Genomic DNA, 20909 nt, shown 5'->3' on the forward strand with positions numbered 1-20909 from the left:
CTTTAGGACAAATGGTTCCATGCAGGATTGTCACTTTTCAGCTGACGTAATAACTAACGTAGCTGATGCTGTCACATTTTACTTTCTTCATTCCGTACACGACTGTGGTGGCGCCACAACAAACGCACTATTCGACACATTTCACCCTCGTGTTTTGCTCGCTAGATCGGAAATATAAGTTTCGTTTTTGCATGTGGTTTTTGAAAAGAGCTTTAAGACAAATGGTTCCATGCAGGATTGCCACTTTTCAGCTGACGTAACCCAGGGAGCACATGGTGGGCTAGTAGACGTCTAAATGATGTCTGAAAAAAAGAGATAAGAAATGTCTATAGAATGTCTACGCACTAGACCAAATGTCAAGTATCCGTCCACTAGACGTCAAATAACACGTCTAACGTTAGCCTAGCACCTAGCCATCTAGCCCTGGACATCCGATGTCTATGTACCTAGCCGAGATTTAGACATTCTTTTGACCTGGATGTCTGGAACAGGGTCAGACACTTAACCATGTATTATACATGAAGTCTACTGCTAGACCAATTTTATCCCTCCATTCAGGCGACAGGTCTAGGGTTATACATTTCCTGTACCTTACTTTAGCCACCCTTAGACGTACTTTAGACCATGACTAGTCCTGCTACCGTCGTGGCATGCATTCATGCAGAAATGTGATATAATTGATTGCAACATGGATCTCAGCATGAACATTTATTCACAGTAAACCACGCGCGAAGTCTATGGTACAAAACTCAGTCTAAAACTGGATTGACTTTGCTTCCAAGCAGGCGTCTTGCGTTTTGACTGAGGAGTGTTGAACTGGCAGCAGGGTGTTGATGGCCACCTCATTCCTTTCTGCCAATGAGTGATTGTTGGTGCTGCAGCACTGCCTCCAATGACTCACTGTGGCTAGAAAATAGAACAAAACATGTCAGAAAGCATTATATAGCCTGCTAGTTCTAACTAGTTTGTTTAGTGGCTATGCACACTTTTTCACGGGATGCTTGTCTGGCAACATGAAAGCAAAAACTGTATCAACACATCAACACTCATCTGAGAGACACATAAAGAAAAGAAGCTGCACGTACAAAAATCACAGGACTGTTACAGCTACACAACACGAATTGCAGCAACAGCTGAAAATCTGTGTGACTACCTGATGTGGACGCTTGAGCCCTGCACCATCCGCGGATAGCAGCGAATATCCGCAAGATACTTGCGGATTCGGATGAAAATTTATCACTTTCTGCGGTGTGCGGATCGGATTGCTCGCGGTCGGATGCGGGGCAGCGGATCGGATGCGGATAGCAATTTATTTGTACTGCGCGCCGACAGCGAGCGGATGCCTTCTTTTGCAACTCTGCAAAGTTGCAGAGTTGTTCTACTCTTTTCATGCAAGCAGCGACAACGCAGGATGGCCACTCCTCCTACTCTGCAGCTGCTTATCACGTTGCGGTTTTATGGATCCAGGACATTCCAGGTTGTTGCTGCTAGAGATCTCACCAAAGTCAAAGTCCCTTGCGCAGAGCCCAGCGTGGCAAGACCATTCGCGTTGGGCCCTCCGTGCCTCCGCCATAACTTCACGGCAATGCCTCCCGTGACCCCCGTGACATTGAGTCATCCTTCGCCCTCGCTTCGTTTCTCCTCGCCCACCGTGCGGAGTCCGCCAGCCACGTGCGACCCTGCACTCCACAGAGGTTTTGGTTGCGCGGCTTCGCTGGACGCTCGCTTGTCTTGCCATAGCGATGACTTCAAGACGTGAATCGTACTCCGCACAGTTTAAGCGGAAAGTTATCTTGTGCGCCGAATCGAACAGTAACCACTACGCTGCCGAAGAATACGGTGTTGGCAGGACATGTGTGATACGATGGCGGCGGCAGCGGGACAAGATTTTCGGCTGTGCCTCCACGAGGAAGAAGTTCACGGGCCCCCAACGTGGACAGCACCCGGAGCTCGAAGCTGAAGTTGCTGAGTACATCAGAGAAGAAAGAAGAAACGGATTTTCGGTGACTTGCTACGGCACCCGTGAGAAAGCTAATGCAGTAGCGAAGAGATTGGACATTCCTCGCAGAGTGTTTCGAGCCAGCCGTGGCTGGGTGCAACGCTTTATGAAACACCAGGGATTTTCGATTCGTCGTCGCACCACAATCTGCCAGAAGTTGCCCCAAGATTTCGAGCAGAAAGTTATCAGTTTCCAACGTTATGGGGCTGACCTCCGAAGAACAAAGGGATTTCTGATGGGACAGATAGGAAATGCAGATGAAACTGCTGTGCACTTAGACATGCCGCGGTCTACAACGGTTAATGAAGTTGGCGCAAAGGAAGTGACCATCCGTACCACGGGGCACGAAAAACTTCGTGTTACTGTAATGCTGTGCATTACGGCTGACGGCAGAAAGCTGCCTCCGTACTTGATTCTGAAGCGGAAGACCCTACCGAAACAGGAGCCATTCCCAAAGGACGTTGTTGTCCGCTGCCAAGCGCAGGGTTGGATGACATCCGAACTTATGGTGGACTGGTTGAAGCCCGTGTGGCTGAGGCGTCCGGGAGCACTTTTTCATCTCCTGTCAATGTTGGTGCTCGATTCTTTCTGGGGCCACATTACGGAGGAAGTGAAGGAGCAGTGTAGGAAACACGACAGCGACCTCGTTGTTATACCTGGCGGGCTGACATCCGTTCTGCAACCCCTCGATGTCTCCATAAACAAGCCGTTTAAGGCTACGGTCCCACTCATCACCCGAAAAGTGTCATTTTCACTCAAAGGTTACACGGCTTCTCGGCAACTTACGTGAAATATGTTGGTACCGTTGGAAAGCTTGTTCTTTGGGCAAGCTAAGCCAAGAACTCGTTTTCTTATGTGATGATCAGCTGTGGCGTTATAAAGCGAGAATGACGACCATATCTTCCATTTTTGGTGTTTTTCAATCAAGGATGATGCGAACACGAAAAGAGATAGCGCTGTCAATCTTTTTTCAAAGTGACGTTGCACAGTATACAAAGGATAGTCAAGAACTTTTTTTCTCGCGTAAAGCGTCATTAATTGATTATTGCCTATCAAATTTAAGAAAAAAACGCTACTTTTACACTTGCCATAAAAAGCTATTCTGTACTTATTCTCGGCTGAAAATATGATCAGCGGGCAGGTAATTATTAGCAGGAGTGATGTCCAAAGTTTTATCGCAAATGAAAGAATAATAAATAAACTAGCGTGGTTCAAAATCGCACACAGAAATGCAGAAAATATGGTGACAAGCGCCACCTGCCGTACGCGTTTGAAACCAGCGGCAGCTTCGCGTTGCAAGAGGTTGCCGAGAGATGGCACGGGTTCCTATGTGCTGATCACGTGATCACGTAGCGGTTCTCTGACCTCCCTGACTTACGAAACGTTGGCCCCGTGCGTGATTCCGTATACGCAGGTTCCTGCCGCGTGTATTTTTGTTGATCGTACGGTTATATTGTGTCCGTTTGGCTGAATTTCGTGCAGAGGAGTTGCATTATTCTCCATTATGCTGGTCGCCAATTGTCCTTTTGTAGTACTGCAGGGCTGCACATTGGCACGTGTGGGCACGTTGTCCTCATGTGATTTCTTTATTCATATGTGTTGAAGTCAGGAGTTAAGAGCACCGGACCAACCGCATGGAGCCAGTTTGGCTTAGATCAGCCAGTTACCCACACACTGCAAGCAAACACCACTGACCATTCACACTGGAATGGTGGAGCAGATGCTCTTGGTCGAAGTTCGACCTTTGTCACGTTATGCGCACCATTTCGTCGTGTATTCGATCACCCAGGATTGTAATCAGACTACCTAGAAAATCACTCTCTCGCAAAAGCAACATATTTCGTTGTTGCCATCTTTCCTGCATATTTCGTGTTTCTGTTCGTGCTTCCGGATTACTGTTCGAGCTAAATTTAGATAGCAAAGAAGAGCGTTTACTATTATTATTTTTGGTGTGTGTTGTTGTTGTTCTACCCTGACAATTACGTCCCCCGCGGGGTGCAGGTTTGATAGGTATTTTCTCAGTCCTATTTTAGGCCCCCTTACTTTTCTGTCGAAATTATTCCTGTACTGTGTGAGAAATTTTCTACCTTTACGAATAACTGGACTCGAAATGTGGTACGTTACCAGATAAAGATGGAACGCGTTACTTTCGTCGTTACCGCCCACGTGATCAGAACAGTGCCCGTCGCGACGTCGTTGTGTACGATATAACCAGGTCATGCCGGAGCAAGGATGATCAAACAGCATCGAGAAATACACTCAGAGCAAATATATTCGCACTGGAATGGCGGGAGAGAGGCTCTTGGCGGAACTTTAGACTATGCAAAACGGAGTAATCACTTCGTCGTGTAACTGATCACTCAAAATTATATTCATTTTACCTAGAAAAATTACTTGCTCGCAGAAGACTGATTGAAGTCAAATTCACTAAACGAGTAATCGATCTTCACGTGTTACGTACAACTCGGTCGTGACGTTGTCCGCTCCACTGAGGTAAACGTTGCAGCTTTCACAGAGGCATAATTCCATCTGAAACATGTCTACCTCATGCTACTTTCGAAAATAAAGATACCGTTCGAGGCAAATTTCGCCAGCGTTCCAATTCGAGAAGCGACATGAGAAGTGCGGCAGACACCGCGTTCAGGGGTGCGTGCAAAATCTCGCCCTTGGAGTATGGAGCCAGGGCACATCATCACCAAGGTAGAAATTTGGGGTAGTTGGTACATAGCCATGAGTAAAATCTTGCAGCCAAAGAGAGGACGAAGACACAACGGTAGAAACACACAACAGCGGAACTGCAGACTCTCAACTAAAGGAATTTATTGACAATACGTCATTTAAAAGGCGCAAGAAAGTAGGACACAGATAGTGATAAAGGTGAGGATAAACATGTTCCAACAAAAGTTAGTCTCCTGCAAGATAATCAATCTCGACTTGTAAGAGGGACAAAGAAGTTTGACTAACACACTTATCTCCCAGTGAGGAGATTAGGGAGGCCTCCACAATCTCTCGAACATTCTTTTCTTTGAAGTGAGCACAAATGGTTGTAGCTTCGAACAGTGGTTTACATTTGCAAGTGCGACAGTGCACCGCAAGGTGCCCAGAAGGGGTGGAGGCATCAACCTTGCATCTGTGTTCTAGAAGCCGAGTATTAACACAACGGCCACTTTGGCCAACGTATGCTCTCCCGCATGTGAGGGGAATTTTGTATACAACATGCTGCATACATGGGACCAAGTTCTGTCTATGTTTGATTTTACAGCCAGCCTTAGAGGGGTTATTGATTTTTCTGCACAAAGACCTAAGCTTAACAGGTGCAGAGAGGACGACCGGAACGCTATACCTACTTGCTACATGTTTAAGGTTGTGCGATAGGGTATGCAAGTACGGAATATTCACAGGTCTTCCATTAGGTCGCTCTCTGCTATGTTTTTCGGTCCCTTTTACTTTCCGTAGAAGGCTCTCGGCTATGCTGGACAGCAAACACACAGGGTAACCTCCTTCTACCAACTGTTTTATCTGGGCACAAAAACTCTCCTGCATCTTGTGTTCGCATGACTTCCTTAAAGCCTCCCCCAGCTTGGCGGAAGCAATCCCACGTTTTACAATTTTTGAATGCGAAGAGCAAAAGGGCAAAACGCCCTTTACAGACCTGGGGTTATAGGACCAACAAACATGGGAAGTGCCCCGCTCAAGTCTCAAGTCGAGAAATTGCAACATGTCTTCCTGCGGGAGTTCGTACACAGTTCGTACACAGTGCGGGAGTTCGTGCGGGGGGCACACGTGGCAAAAAAACGTATCTACCTTCCTACTGAACAACCTTAAACGTCTGCCCCTTTCGGATCCTTTTCTCGTCCAGAACTCTACACAGATTATCCAGTGCGTGCAGGACATTAACTTTACCAATTTCGAGTTCTTCTCAATTGATGTGGAGGAACTGTTCTACTCGGTGCCCCAGGATTGCCTGTTGCAAGAAGTTCAGTCTCTAATTGAAAGGAGCAACCCCATCCGCTTCCAGAATGACACTGGGTTGAGTGTGACCACCTTCATGGAACTCCTTAATGTTTATCTCTCGTCCACTATAATCAGTGAAAGTGATAGCTTCTTTGTGCAAAAAGGTGGCACCCCTATAGGATCGTCGGTTTCACCCTTACTATGCGACATTTACCTTTCGGCATGTGATACGAGAATTTATAACGCTCTCGTCGGCACTTGTACATTCTACATTTTCAGATATCTAGACGATTTTCTTCTGTGCTATAGAAAAGATGAAGGCTCATCCTTAGTTCCCTGTGAACAGTTTTTTCTTCAATTGTTTCGCAAAAACGCACAAGGTCTCAGATTTACGTACGAACTCCCGCAGGAAGACATGTTGCAATTTCTCGACTTGAGACTTGAGGGTGCACTTCCCATGTTTGTTGGTCCTATAACCCCAGGTCTGTAAAGGGCGTTTTGCCCTTTTGCTCTTCGCATTCAAAAATTGTAAAACGTGGGATTGCTTCCGCCAAGCTGGGGGAGGCTTTAAGGAAGTCATGCGAACACAAGATGCAGGAGAGTTTTTGTGCCCAGATAAAACAGTTGGTAGAAGGAGGTTACCCTGTGTGTTTGCTGTCCAGCATAGCCGAGAGCCTTCTACGGAAAGTAAAAGGGACCGAAAAACATAGCAGAGAGCGACCTAATGGAAGACCTGTGAATATTCCGTACTTGCATACCCTATCGCACAACCTTAAACATGTAGCAAGTAGGTATAGCGTTCCGGTCGTCCTCTCTGCACCTGTTAAGCTTAGGTCTTTGTGCAGAAAAATCAATAACCCCTCTAAGGCTGGCTGTAAAATCAAACATAGACAGAACTTGGTCCCATGTATGCAGCATGTTGTATACAAAATTCCCCTCACATGCGGGAGAGCATACGTTGGCCAAAGTGGCCGTTGTGTTAATACTCGGCTTCTAGAACACAGATGCAAGGTTGATGCCTCCACCCCTTCTGGGCACCTTGCGGTGCACTGTCGCACTTGCAAATGTAAACCACTGTTCGAAGCTACAACCATTTGTGCTCGCTTCAAAGAAAAGAATGTTCGAGAGATTGTGGAGGCCTCCCTAATCTCCTCACTGGGAGATAAGTGTGTTAGTCAAACTTCTTTGTCCCTCTTACCAGTCGAGATTGATTATCTTGCAGGAGACTAACTTTTGTTGGAACATGTTTATCCTCACCTTTATCACTATCTGTGTCCTACTTTCTTGCGCCTTTTAAATGACGTATTGTCAATAAATTCCTTTAGTTGAGAGTCTGCAGTTCCGCTGTTGTGTGTTTCTACCGTTGTGTCTTCGTCCTCTCTTTGGCTGCAAGATTTTACTCATGGCTCACATCATCACGACAGGTAGCTGTGGGTCAGCTTCTTCGCTTCTTTTGTCTTTCAAACACACTTCTCTGTTGTGTTCAGTTTGCTTTCTCTCCGTTTCCTTGTTTGCAATTGCAAGGTACCATGCTCCCTTCTACCCCTCCCCATCCTTCCAGAGAAAAGAAAGAGCCGTCCCCCTGTCATTCACGATTGCGCCGTTCCTCGCCAAGAACAAGTTCAAATTCAAGAATCGGGTGCTCCAAGAACCAGGATAAAATTCATTTTGTAGAGAAGGGGACGGCATGGTGTTGCAGGCATTTTGCTGTGAGGGACCTTCGCCACGCGATGCTGTTTTACTTGAAATCAGTTTATGGAAACCAATTTCTTGAACTGAACTCTTAAGTTTACATGAGGGATCCTCTGTTCGCTCGCAAGAAGGACGATCACTTCAATCACTTCACTGCAAACTAATGCGGCGGAAAAGACTGAACTAAAGTAGCGAAATCAGCGACTTGACTCTGAGAAAGGACACACGTCTTACCATCCCATAGAGCAATAACTGCGCCCAGTACCAAATTTAGGTGGCGGACTACTGCTACCCGCTACTCCTCTAAAAAGTAGCACAATTACAAGCGGCGCTACTCATTTCTAAACGATAGTGTGATATATCACTCTTCCTAATTACTAATTATGTATTCGCGTTGTGGCGAACACGTACCCATTTTGACTACATGTTGCTATAATCAGGAGCAATGAGCACGAAAATCGTCGATACCAGCCCTGAAACCAGGATTCTAGACAGAATAGGTTGGCGCAGAAATTGAAAAATGTCACCATATCACCCGATCATGTTGGATTGTGGGGCTAAAGACACGGCTCCGCCTTGTCCAAGTGGAACGCCCTGAGATACGGTATACTTCTTTCCATTTTTCCTACTGAAATAGCGACAAAGTAGCTGTAGCAGCATCGAATCCGCTGCCAAGCTTTGTGTCGGAAATTACTTTTCCGCTAGTGGTTAGAAACGTAGCACATCCGCTCCTCAGCTAATGAAAATCATGTATAGCGATTAGCGACTACAGCACTGCCCATTGTGGTACTGTCACCGCGGCTGCCATGCGGAATACAGACGGGTCTAAGAGTAAAACGCGCAATTTCCCTATTTTTGCTTCGTTTATGCCATTTCCGTATTACGGGCATTGATGCTGGTCAGTTTCCGTGCGCAGTGGATGCCAGTATGCCATTTCCGTGACTGCTCGGTTCCATAGGGTAATTTTATAAATAATTTCAAGCTGAAATAATAGAAATAAAGGTGAAAACACATAAACAAGCATCTTCACAGCAAAAAGCTGTTGACTACAATGTCTTTTTTATTATGATTGTTTCGTCATTTTGCATTTGAGAGGAATTCATTTTTTGCACAACGTACGTCACATGGCATGGACGCTGCAGGCAGCACCATACATAGGACGGTGTGAATGTTTGGGTTTTTGAGCACCGAAGCGAGTAATCGTATATCCTATTCCATTTCCTAATCAAATATGGAATTCAATGTTCGAATTCCAAATCGAATTGATGCGTCTACTAAATTGACAAACTGTACAGTCATGGGCCTCCCGAGATGTGATACCGCTAGATATATTGAAATATATTTTTGCCTGTCAATTTTGTTGCTTTCCCCCCGCATTTTATTTCCCTCTTTACACATCACACCTCTCGTCATCTCACAAAACGATAACACGAATCGCAGCCAAATAGAAAAAAAAAAGTTATCTTCCGCAGCCAAATAGAAAAAAAAAAGTTATCTTCACCTACTAGTCACGGCCGCTACTATGCGGAATACGGACAGGTTACATAGCGTATAATTGTCGACTTCCCTATTTTACTTCGGTTATGCCATTCCTTTGATTCTTATCATTTTGTGTGCGTACTGTGAGTTGAACTTCTAGTTTCAACAGAAGTGGTAATTTCATAATTCATTTCAAGAAATCCTGTTTCTGTAAGCTGTATTGAGATAAAACTGCTACCGATCGGCACGTGAACAGACTCTTCACAGCTGACTGCAATTATTTAGCATTTGCGTCCATTTTTTATGACGGTTGTTTGACCATTTTGCGTTTGAGATATATATTTTTTTATATCTCAAATATATTATATTTTGCACAGTCTTCGTCACACGCTACGCGCGCGGCAGCTACCCCCGTGCTACTCAAACCACGAAAGCACCAAAAATCAACTCGCCGTCTTGCACGACAGTTTCAGAAGGCTTTTACGAGACAATGCTCCCTTCTACACACGTATAAACACCGGGTACGGTGGCATACAGAAGAGACTCAAGGTCAAAGGGTCCAGTCGGGAGAATCGCGCGCGGTTCTCCCTAACGGGGTCATCCACGGAAACCGCGACGGTGGCGCCCCGCCGTAGCAAGTCCGTAAGTAAATTCAAGATGGCTACCGTGAGACCGTAGCCTTAAGGCAAATCTCCGCGCGGAATACGAAGCGTGGATTCGGGATGGTGCCCGCGAGCGGACGCCAGCTGGCAAGATACAGAAGGCGTCTCCGGCAACCATCACGCAGTGGGTTTCCGATGCGTGGAAAGCCATTCGCCCAGAGATTGTCGAAAAGTCCTTCAAAAAGTGCTCGATAAGCAACGCCTCGGACTGCACAGAAGATGACATTTTGTGGGAGGATAACCTCGCCGGGAACTCCGACTCTGATTCCGTTGTTTCAACTGACGGCGGTGACGACACGTCTTAGCGCAATAAAGCCCAGGATTTTCGCTTTTTTAAAGGCATTTGTACATCTCGAAGTCATTGTACTCGAATGTAAGGACCCTCCCCTACTTTGGGCTGCCACATTTTGAAAAAAAGGGGGTCCTTAGAATCGCGTAAATACGGTATTTCATTTGCGGGCACTAACTAATTCGAGGCTCCAGTTCAGGGCTGAGCGTGAACTAATGAAAAAGACAACATGTGATTCTTGGTGTTTTAGTTTTTGTGTTGCACGAAAGATCATGTGTGCCATGCCTGCAGAATGACCACGTGGAACATTATTCACTTAATCATTTTTACTTCAAAATTTCCTGCATCTATAAAAGCTGGCTACGATTGGCAACAAATGCATGAGTGAACAGACATTAAGAAGAGGTAACACTTTCAATACATGTTATACATGTTGGTTTACTGAAGTTGCCTTTTGAGATATATCTCAGCAAACTAGGGCAATGCCGTCAGTTTTGGGGCACTCAGCCTCTGTATGGGTGTCAGGCCTTGTGTTGTAGCATGCGAAATAGCTAAATACATGGAGCACAATGGGACCACCTGTGACTCCCCGATACTGAATGTCCTGTCCAGAAGAGAGTGCCACTTGCAGAAAGGAGGCACAAGTGACACCATTTAGATAGTAGGATGTCTGTGTCATCGACTATGCTGACATTTCCCAAATTTGCACACACATACCTGCCAACCTGACTAACTTCAAGATCGGAGGACTGCCCGCAGCATGACAAGAGGAGGTCGGGGGCATTAATTTTGGACGCCACTGTATTGAGATTCATCTACGTCATACATAGCCACTATCGGGTGGGGCTGCGACCCCCTCTCGTTGCTTCCGTCAACCAAAATTACAAAGACGCGTCGTCCCCGGCTCTCCAACATTGCATTTTCTGCTGCCGCAGCAATTTCACCGATGATGGCAGTGCGCTTCGTCCGTCCACACCAATGGCGCTTCATTTCGTGACATTTTGGGAACATCTTCCAGAAGAGCATGGTCGCTTATGCTCCACACTGGTTGGGCTCAAACAGAATACCCATGAAAAGGCACTTGGCACGTATGAGGAACATATGCAGATATTTCTTCTGTTTGGAGAACGCCATCGGAGAAGACAAACTGTTGTTGTACAAGGCTGGACTGACGAGAGGATGATAGATAGCCCGTCTTCTCGAGAAACACGGACACAATGATACACACTATCTGCCGTGACCTCCAGCCATGTGTGGCCATGCTGCGACACACATGTTACAGGCTATGTAGTTCTTCAGGAATGCATTGGCCCATTTTTTAAATGAAAATGAGAGAAGAAAAGCTCAAGGCCCCAGTTTTCCGGGAGATTGGAGGGTGAGTCCATAAAATCGGGAGACTGAACGAAATTCGGGAGTTTCCCGCATAATCGAGAAGTTGGCAGGTATACACGCATACTTCAGTCTTGTTGGGTAGGGTCCCGTGGCTACCATGGGGGAAACATCCCATGTCCTCATCACTTTTCCATCATTTACTGTTGCTGTTGCCAATTTTCTAAATGCACCAAGCTGTGATGTTGCCTAACCATACCATAGTCTTTGTACCACGTTTCGTATTTCCACATATCTGTATCACTGCAAAATGGTGTGACACCTTTCAGTAAGCAGTGTGTTAGTTATGAAGATAGATACAGCAAGCACTGAAAGTACTTCAACCAAATGGTTCCCCACGCAAACTATACGTCCCTGTGATGCCACACATCATTCAGGTTATGAGCTGCTTTGTTACAGCTGTCTTGGACACCGAGTTACACATTGTATACATACAAAACATGGAGGCAGACATGGAAATTTCCCTACCTTTCAACAGTAACTGCTGTGGTTAAGCCTTCCTGATACCCATGGGTCTTCATCCCGCCATTGTACCTTGAACAACCATAGAGCATGTTCCTTCGCTGAAATAAATTTAAAGCTATCAATGAACCCTCCCACAGTGCACACCCTAGAGTCATCAAGCAGAACAATGCATAACACTCAGCAGTTCCCAGCAGGGTCACAGTCAAATAGAGTCAACTATGTAGATGTCGCACCACATCAGATCGGATCGCACCACGCGGATCGGATGCGGATACGAAGGCAGCGGATCGGTAGCGGATATACCGCGTGCTGTCATTTTTCCACCCGCAATTTATTTGTATTGCGCGCCGACAGCGAGCGCATGCTCTGGTTCACCTTTGACCATGCACGGCGCCAAGACGGGAGAGGAGGCATTCAGGCGTCTCGAACCGCGCGAGCGCCGACGAGGTAGCATTCCACGCGTTCCAGAAGTCTCTCCATATCGCGTTTGTTGAAAGGTTTACCTTTGCTTGTCGTCATGACTGAGTCCTTCCGTGACAGCATGGAGGCATCCGAAATTATACCAACATGCTTCCGGCGGTCTTTACGCGTCTTTCGAAACGTGCGGATTTTTGCGGATCGGATGCGGATGGCGCGTTTTGCTCTGCGGATCGGATGCGGATGTAAACTGTTGTGTATGGTGCGGATGCGGATCGGATGCGGATAACGTGTGCGCGGATGCGGGTCGGATGCGGATGCCAAAAACCTCATCCGTGCAGGGCTCTAGTATGGGCCACTCCACTGGTTCCAAATGCAACAGCATAAGGTGAGCAACATAGTGTCACTTACAGCATACAATAATGCAGCTTGATGGCCGTAAATTCAACCGTAGCAACGTACAGGCTTACACTACAGAAATGCAGTAACTGTGATGCTTGCCGTTATATCCTTCACAGAACTACCTCACATAGGCGGAGCACATAAAATCTGCCGGAGGGGGCATACACATAGGTCAGGAAGGGTTTCAGGGGACTTATCGGGTACGCACCCCCTGGGAAAGTTCAGGGAGAGCGCAGGCCCCCAAGCACTCGGTGCCCATGCTACCCTTAGCACGGAGAAAATTATTGCATCATATTCACCTAAATAAAGTGCTATCGATTACGAGGGTATGTTGGCGCAAGTTTCCATATACAGGGCTCCCCGATATGAAGTAAGGGTCTGAAATGAAGCAAAGACAGATGTGTGCAATTTTGTAACAGTCAAAGTTTTGCTGCAATGCTTATTTTGCACATTTTTCAAACTTCAAGGCACAACGTACATTTCTGTTTCCTTTCACTGCTAATATTCCAGTCAGCCAGCCACCCCCATTTTGTTCCCTATTATTTGTATCTCTGATAACATGCACATAGCTATAGGGTGCAACCTGCAGCAGTAGAAGGCACTTGTTGGTATGCTGGTTTCAGCCCATTTGTAGGAGGGCTACGGGTTCCGAGTTATGGCTCTAGATATGGAATATCTCTTTTCACATTGCATGGCTGGGATCTTGATAATCGTGTCGTTCATTTAATGTATCAATTATTTTATGTTTCGGCTCATAAGAAGGAAGGGATTGCAAGTTTGCCTTGAAGTTACAATTTTGAATGGGTAGCATTCTGGCACATAAGGCCATCCTGCTGACAGGGATGACAGAATGTGTGAAAGGAAACTAGAAGTGAATATTTTGTAAAGTAATTGCAGCTTGGTTTCCTCGAATAATGCAAATGCAAAGTGCGGAACATGTATGTATTTGTCTACTCTACATGCACATCCTGTTAGCACCGTTTTCGAATGTGTGACTTGACAGAAATTGAACAAAAGCCAGGAGCATGACATATCCCCTTTTTTCAATGTAACGCCGCTCACAGAGGGTTTTCATGCAGAAAAAGCAGATTTCACTAGTCAGACATTGATGGTGATGCCAGGCGGAGCAAAGTCATCTTAGTGCAATGGAGCAGCTAGGATCGATCTTATGATGTTGGTAAAGGAGCGCAATCATGAAAATAATGTTCTAGATGGCCAGTATAATAGGACTTCTTAGATTGGTACACACGTTTTTCCGATTACAACACTCAATAGCACCGCTGACACGGTCACGTGAGGTAGAGGGAGAACATGTTCCTTGAGTGGAAGTTGAAGTTCCTCTCCGCAGGAAACATAAAAAATGCCCCGGAAGAAATGTTCCCAGAGAAAATGTTCCTCGTAACAACCACTAGAGTGGGCACGAGGTTGTGAAGCAAGTGATAAAAAGGCACCCACACACAAAAAAAGGAGGAGGAAAGAAGACTACAAACAGGAGATACCCTATAGACCACTTTCTGTTTACAAACATGTGGCGTCCCGAGAAGACCGGTTCGGGGTTATATTTTGCTCTGGTTGGCAGGAAGCGGGAAAAACGCGTCTGCTGATAGGCCGAAAAGGCTGATAAGGTTGATAGGTGCCCACCAGCATGCTTTGCGCGGCGGCGAAACGTAATCGATGACGTAGGAGTGCAAGTGGTCTATACTGCGATATGCTGCAACGTGGAGATAGTGTGTTTTGCGCCAACTTCGCTCCACGGAATTTATTTGCGCCCCTTCGAAAAAGAGAAGGGATAATAATACCAAGAGAGACTGAAAAAAAAAGAAAAAAGAAAGGGCGACATACAGGAGGAACCTGATGATGGTGATAAGCGTTTAAACCATGAGAAAGTGTTCTACAATACGCGAAGGCCTGTGGACGAAGCTCACTTCCCTTGGCCACAGAGGTCAGATGCTGGTTTACAAGATGACAAACGAAGAGTCGACGACTCACATTTAGTCGTAGAACCGTGGCACAGAAAATTGTGTCATGGGGAAAACCCATGCCAGCTTCACTGTTTCAGCGAACGTTCCCCGTGAAAGTGGTCAAAGAACTCACTCAGGTCATCTACCTTGTTCACAGGGGTCATAGGTTTGTCTGTGGAACATAAGAGAAAAGCTTAGGAAGGCACAATTACTGGTAAGATCTGTGGATACAAGGCAAGGATAAAAGGCATCCTACTCTGAAGGGATTTGCCCAGAGCGCGGGGTAACAAGAAGTGAAGTGCATTCACCTTGGCCACACGGACCATGGTTTCATTGTAGGAAAAGAAAAGAAACGCTCAGCAGGGCACACTGGCTAGTGGTGGTGCCTCATAGAAAAGTGGGTTAGCCGGCATAGCCTCCACCTGTCAATAGTGTGCCATGATCTGCACATAGAGATCTGCACGCATGACAGTACTTTCCTCTGGACCGTGGTAACTTGGCAGCAACCACCACGTCCCTGGGAGCACCCTTAGGTAAGTTGTACCTTCTATGCTTTTAGCTACCCTAATTATTTGAGTCATTGTATTGTCAGTATTGGGATCCGATCCAGACTTTTTCTTAGCACACTGTGGAAAGCCTAAGCCCACATGGAAATACCTTCCTACATATATTTCAGATCAGCAAAATGAAAATTCTGAAAACAGCAAAGGGCAGCGAATGCTTGGCGTTCAAAGGATATCAGTACACGAAGCAGAAGCTCCTGAAGACTGGTACCCGTTGGCAGTGTCCACAGGACGGGAGCTTGCAAAGGGGCAGCAATAACGTCTGCTGGTGGAGTAATGGTCTCGACCCCTCACAATCATACCCCAGACGTCTGCAAAATCAATGAGGAAGTGAGGTAGGTCCGGACGAAGATCAAGGAACTATCTCATTGTACAGTGGTGCCGCCTGCTGCCGTGATTTCTCAGTGCACGGTAGAACTTACAAGGGAAAAGAAGGGCATGCTAAAGAGTGAAGAAAGCATCACGCGAAGCATTCGACAGCAGCGATCATCCCGTTACCCTCCTGTGCCAGCCAGCCTTTCTGACCTTATCGTTGAAGAGCCATGGTCCACAAATGCGGGACTTCAACCAGAGCACTTCCTATTCTATGACAACGGCGCAGGCAGTGGCAACGAGAGGCTGCTAATTTTTGGGTCTCCTGAGTGCCTGAGGGTTTTGGCATGGAGCGACCTGTGGTTCATGGATGGGAACTTTGACCTGGTGCCTAACTGGTTTCGGCAACTCTACTTCGTACTTGTACCTTTGGGGCAGAGTGTAGTTCCAGCAGTCTTCGCCCTCATGGAAAGCAAGACAAGGGAAACCTACGAAGAGTTCCTGTGGACAACAGTGAACACATGCGAACGTTTGGGTGTTACCCCAGACCCGGAAGAATTTATGATGAACTTTGAGCCTGCAGCCATCAATACTGTGGGGTGTGTCCTTCACAAAGACATGAAGACGAGGTGGTGTTTTTTACACTTGTGACAGAGCACTTACCGCAAGATACAGAGCGTGGGGTTGGTGTCGACATACAAGGACAATGCCGACTTCAGCCTACTCGTGGGGAAGGTGGACGGACTCGCCTTCTTGCCTGTTGAGGACGTCGGAGAAGGAATGCACCTTCTAAGGAGCTCGTGCCAGCAAGAGGACGTCGAGCTCTTATACTACTTCAACGACACTAAAGTCACCGGAACGTACCGAAAGGTCACTAGGCAAGATGGTGCTGTCCGGCTGAGGCGTTGCGTCCCGGCGTTCCCACCCTCCCTTTCGAATGTTCATGAGGCAACCCTGAACAGAGCACACCGGACAAACAACAACTGCGAGCCATGGAACCGTCGCATCGAGTCTATCGTGGGGCACAAACACCCCACTCTCTGGAGGCTCATCGAAACACTTCAGAGAGAAGAAGCAACTGTACAAGAAAAACTGGCAAGAATTGAGACTGGAGCAGCGCCTGAAAAGCGTGTTATGTATGGAATTGTACGTCTCGAACAACATCCGAGAAACTTGTGCTCCGAGTGTGCAAGAGGTACGCAGACAATGCGAGACTTTTTGACTGTGGTTGCACATACAGTTCGCTTTTGTGTTTGATATATGTTAATAAAAGTCTCATTTCTCTTTCACACCACGTTCGTATTCCTTGAACTAGCACACACGCACCGTTTTGTTCTATAAACCTCTCCCTTTCTCCCCTTTTCCCCGAAAAAAGTACATTAAAACAGGGGTGCAAAGCAATTTGGTTGCATGCGATCTTTTCACCGGAAACAACTCTTGTGACTGTTCCGGGGGAGTTTTTTCCTGGACCCCGTCCGCATCGTAGCAAAGGTTAAGCTACACCATTTGCGTGCGTGGCCTCATCCGACTGTCCGTCCCATTGACACACATGCATATCCCGTTTCTTACCCTCGGTCAATAAATCGCAATAGATTCCTAAATTTTCTTTGGCAGGTGCATACTGGTATGTATACAGGGTGTTTGCTCTAATGTGTCCAGAAATTATATTTAAAGCGAGCGTTGGAGCAAACACTCTGAATGTCTCCGCAGCCAAATGAGTAAAAGGGGGTAAGTCGACTTATCCCCATGTTGGGCATACAGATGTTCAATTGTATCTGCGTGAATTTGTGTCCCAGGAAACATCGAACAATAGTAAGCGCATTCTTTTCACTTGCACTGGACTGCACTACCTTGGATTCCACGCACGACGGGTTTTCGGGAGCTGCACTTTCCAGCTGAAAGGAACTTTATTAGGAATGCCTTTCTTTTCAACAGGAAAGTGCAGCACGCAAATAACCCAGTTCAGATCTGGTGCAGGAGGTGCAAGCGAAAAGAATGCACCCAGTATAGCCCAAATGACGCAGCCCGCACGTGACTTCACTTGGTGAACTTCGAAATATGAAGGGAAAGAGGCCTGGCATATGCGTTTCCACGCGGTCTCGAACTTAATTTTCGCACTGCCAGAGCTCACTATTTACGCACAGTTCGAAAGTTTGTATGTCAGACACGAATATGCGTGTTTTAGCATTTCAACACCTACCTAGAAGTTGCCTCTGATCGTGCTTAGACAGACTCTGCATGCGACACAATGAAAAACAAAACTGACACTACGCATTACAAGGCGTTAACAATTACCTCCTCACGCTGGCACTCACAAGTGTTGACACTTGTGAAGAGATACGTTGAAATTCTCACAGCTAACGACATACTTGAAGCGCTGCAGCACGTCACGCACGAACATAGAAACTACAGAAAACTTACAAGCACTTACAAACTTACAACAACAAATACGCCGCCATTAGCATGGCTTTCGGATACGATCGGCTTTGATCACGACTATCCTCTCCCTTTCTTTTGCAACAGCTAGTTCCACACCCTCACTTCAGTGCATGGTGCGTGCGGAGCGCAAGTGGCAAGACGGGTGCTGCACTCGCTCCACTGGTGCCACTGGTGCTATCTAGAAAAGAAGGCTCTTCGATTAACCTGCACCCCCCGCACTCGTTCAAATTGAAGGAATTATATATAGTTTCGTTCTTCCACTTGTTTTTTGGAAGGCCCTTTAGGACAGATGTTCCCATGCAGATTTGTCGCTTTTCAGCTGACGTAAAAAATAACGTAGCTGATGCTGTCATATTTTACTTTCTTCACTCATTACACGACTGTGGTGGCGCTACGACAAACGCACTATTCGACACATTTCGCACTCGTGTTTTTCCCTCTACATCGGAAATATAAGGGTTTCGTTTTTGCACGTGGTTTTTGGAAAGAGCTTTAGGACAAATGTTTCCATGCAGGATTGTCACTTTTCAGCTGATGTAAAAAATAAGGTAGCTGATGGTGTCATATTTTGCTTCCTTCATTCCGTAAATGACTGCTGTGGCGCCACAATAAACGCGCACTATTCGACACATTTCGACCTCGTGTTTTTCCCTCTAGACCGGAAATATAACAGTTTCGTTTGTGCACGTGGTTTTTGGAAAGAGCTTTAGGACAAATGTTTCCATGCAGGATTCTCACTTTTCAGCTGACTTAAAAAATAAGGTGGCTGATGGTGTCATATTTTGCTTCATTCATTCCGTGAATGACTGCGGTGGCGCCACAATAAACGCACTATTCCACACATTTCGCACTCGTGTTTTTTCCTCTAGACCGGAAATATAACAGTTTCGTTTGTGCACGTGGTTTTTGGTAAGAGTTTTAGGACAAATGTTTCCACGCAGGATTGTCACTTTTCAGCTGACGTAAAAAATAAGGTAGATGATGGTGTGATGGTGTCATATTTTGCTTCCTTCATTCCGTGAATGACTGCGGTACGCCACAATAAACGCGCTATTCGACACATTTCGACCTCGTGTTTTTCCCTCTAGACCGGAAATATAACAGTTTCGTTTGTGCACGTGGTTTTTGGAAAGAGTTTTAGGACAAATGTTTCTACGCAGGATTGTCACTTTTCAGCTGACGTAAAAAATAAGGTAGCTGATGGTGTCATATTTTGCTTCCTTCATTCCGTGAATGACTGCGGTGGCGCCACAATAAACGCACTATTCGACACATTTCGACCTCGTGTTTTTCCCTCTAGACCGGAAATATAACAGTTTCGTTTGTGCACGTGGTTTTTGGAATGAGTTTTAGGACAAATGTTTCCACGCAGGATTATCACTTTTCAGCTGACGTAAAAAATAAGGTCGCTGATGGTGTCATATTTTTCTTGCTTCGTTCCGTGAATGACTGCGGTGGCGCCACAATAAACACACTATTCGACACGTTTGGCCCTCGTGGTTTTCCTCTCTAGATCCGAGATGTAAGAGTTTCGTTTTTGCACGTGGTTTTTGGAAAGCGCTTCAGGACAAATGTTTCCATGCAGGTTTGTCGTTTCAGCTGACGTAAAAAATAACGTAGCTGATGGTGTCATACTTTCGCTTCCTTCATTCCGTGAATGACTGCGGTGGCGCCACAATAAACGCACTATTCGACACATTTCGACCTCGTGTTTTTCCCTCTAGACAGGAAATGTAAGAGTTTCGTTGTTCTACGTGGTTGTTGGAAAGCGCTTTAAGACAAATGTTTCCATGCATGGTTGTCGCTTTTCAGCTGACGTAAAAAATAAGGTAGCTGATGCTGTCATATTTTGCTTCCTTCATTCCGTGAATGACTGCGGTGGCGCCACAATAAACGCACTATTCGACACATTTCGACCTCGTGTTTTTCCCTCTAGACCGGAAATGTAAGTTTCGTTGTTGTACGTGGTTGTTGGAAAGCGCTTTAAGACAAATGTTTCCATGCATGATTGTCGCTTTTCAGCTGACGTAAAAAATAAGGTAGCTGATGCTGTCATATTTTGCTTCCTTCATTCCGTGAATGACCGCGGTGGCGCCACAATAAACGCACTATTCGACACATTTCGCCCTCGTGTTTTGCTCTCTAGATGGGAAATATAACAGTTTCGTTTTTGCACGTGGTTTTTGGAAATAGCTTTAGGACAAATGTTTCCATGCAGGATTGTCACTTTTCAGCTAACGTAATAAATAACGTAGCTGATGCTGTCATATTTTACTTTCTTCATTCCGTACATGACTGTGGTGGCGCCACAACAAACGCACTATTCGACACATTTCGCCCTCGTGTGTTGCTCTCTAGATCGGAAATATAAGTTTCGTTTTTGCATGTGGTTTTTGGAAAGAGCTTTAAGACAAATGGTTCCATGCAGGATTGTCACTTTTCAGCTGACGTAACCCAGGGAGCACATGGTGGGCTAGTAGACGTCTAAATGATGTCTAAAAAAAGAGATAAGAAATGTCTGTAGAATGTCTAGGCACTAGACCAAATGTCAAGTATCCGTCCACTAGACGTCAAATAACACGTCTAACGTTAGCCTAGCACCTAGCCATCTAGCCCTGGACATCCGATGTCTATGTACCTAGCCGAGATTTAGACATTCTTTTGACCTGGATGTCTGGAACAGGGTCAGACACTTAACCATGTATTATACATGAAGTCTACTGCTAGACCAATTTTATCCCTCCATTCAGGCGACAGGTCTAGGGTTATACATTTCCTGTACCTTACTTTAGCCACCCTTAGACGTACTTTAGACCATGACTAGTCCTGCTACCGTCCGTGGCATGCATTCATGCAGAAATGTGATATAATTGATTGCAACATGGA

At 46.0% G+C, this 20909-nt stretch overlaps 1 long non-coding RNA gene across 1 annotated transcript; it reads right to left on the reverse strand.

Moving 5' to 3' along the window:
• Positions 1–693: 693 nt before the first annotated feature.
• Positions 694–18099, reverse strand: LOC135374592 (uncharacterized). The gene is made up of 5 exons (XR_010416998.1): positions 17880–18099; positions 14738–15583; positions 13048–13126; positions 11933–12027; positions 694–906 (listed from the first exon to the last, which is right to left on the reverse strand). It is a non-coding gene; the product is annotated as an uncharacterized LOC135374592 (long non-coding RNA).
• Positions 18100–20909: the final 2810 nt, after the last annotated feature.

The sequence above is a fragment of the Ornithodoros turicata genome, unplaced genomic scaffold (genome assembly GCF_037126465.1).
Source record: "Ornithodoros turicata isolate Travis unplaced genomic scaffold, ASM3712646v1 Chromosome85, whole genome shotgun sequence".
NCBI lineage: Eukaryota > Metazoa > Arthropoda > Arachnida > Ixodida > Argasidae > Ornithodoros > Ornithodoros turicata.